The following is a 1,342-nucleotide window of genomic DNA, read 5'->3' as shown; positions in this document are numbered from 1 at the left end:
CCCCCCACACGCCCTCGGGCCACCACCGCCCCGCCTCGCCTCCTTCCCTTCTCTGCCTCCCGCTCTCCCCCCACCGCGTCCACCGTTCACACCTCCCACCCTTCCTGCGTTCGCCTCTCCCTCCGCCCCCCTCCTCTGGCTCAATCTCCGCCTCCTTTCTCCTCCTCCCCGGCCTGTCTCGTCTTCTGCACCCTTCCATCCTGCACGCGTGCACGGCCGTCCGCCTTCACAGCCGTGTGCAGAATCCGCCGCCTCAGTGCAGCCTTGGTGGCTGACTCCGCCTCCCGTGGCCCGGTTCTCCGGGACACTGTTTTGCACACTGGGCACATAGTAGGCACTTAGCCGGCCCTCGCTAACTTCCTGGTAATCAGGAAGCCAGTCTAGTGAGGGGCATCTGGGCAAGCTTGGCTTTGGCGTGTGTGCGGGGTATGGCCTGCTCCTCTTCGCATTTCCACCTTTCTGCCATGAATCGTAGACTCCTGCAAGACCAGGACGACGTCCTCCCACCTCTCTAGCCACAGCCCCACTCCCCACTTCAGTGCCTAGGACGGAGGCTGCTTTTCCTTCTTTTCCCTGCTCTTCCCCCTCCTGCTCTGCTTTGGTACCTCCGACTACACAGCCCACCCCGCCACTCCCTCTCGCTCCCATCCTTCTCCTTTTTCTCCTGACCCGCCTTCAAAGGTAGCCTAGCAGGAGGAAAAGAAGCCTCCTCTGACCTCTTTCCCTCCTCCCTCCCTGAAAGGGAGCAGCTGCTTCCTAATCTACACGTGGAAAGGCCAGCCAGAACAATGTGAGTGTGGAGGAGTAGGTCTAAGCCCCAAAACTGGATAAGGGCAGCTGATTGAAACGGGATCCCCTCTTTCCTGATGCTTTCTACCCGTCGACTGTGTTTGCTTTTCTTGGGATAAGGGAACAGGAAAAGGACCTTCTCAGAATCTACCTCTTGTTGATTTAATATTTATTGAAGACTCACAATGAGTTAGAAGAATATTCAGAAAAAACCCAGTTAGGCATCTTGCCTAGGAAACACTTTCGGATGTTGGCTGCAAGCCAGGCTCAAAGCATAAAATACAATCTAGTATATTTTCAGGCCATACAGCCAGATAGCCTTGTCTAACTCCCAGCTGTGTACAGCATCTACCATAGGCCTGATGCTCTGCAAGTGCTAATTAATAAAGAACAACAAGCAAGAATTGATTCAGAGGCTTACTCCATTCTCCTTAGGTGTTTTGTTAAGGAACAAAAAGAACGAAGCTGTGGAGCTCCTGGCAATGGCTTGCAACACCCAGAGACTTCGAGTTCCTATCTTCAAGGAAGTAAGAATGAGAGTATAGCACTCAAT

Source organism: Galeopterus variegatus, unplaced genomic scaffold, assembly GCF_000696425.1.
Source record: "Galeopterus variegatus unplaced genomic scaffold, G_variegatus-3.0.2 Scaffold260, whole genome shotgun sequence".
Lineage (NCBI taxonomy): Eukaryota > Metazoa > Chordata > Mammalia > Dermoptera > Cynocephalidae > Galeopterus > Galeopterus variegatus.
Note: the sequence above shows the minus strand (reverse complement) of the source record.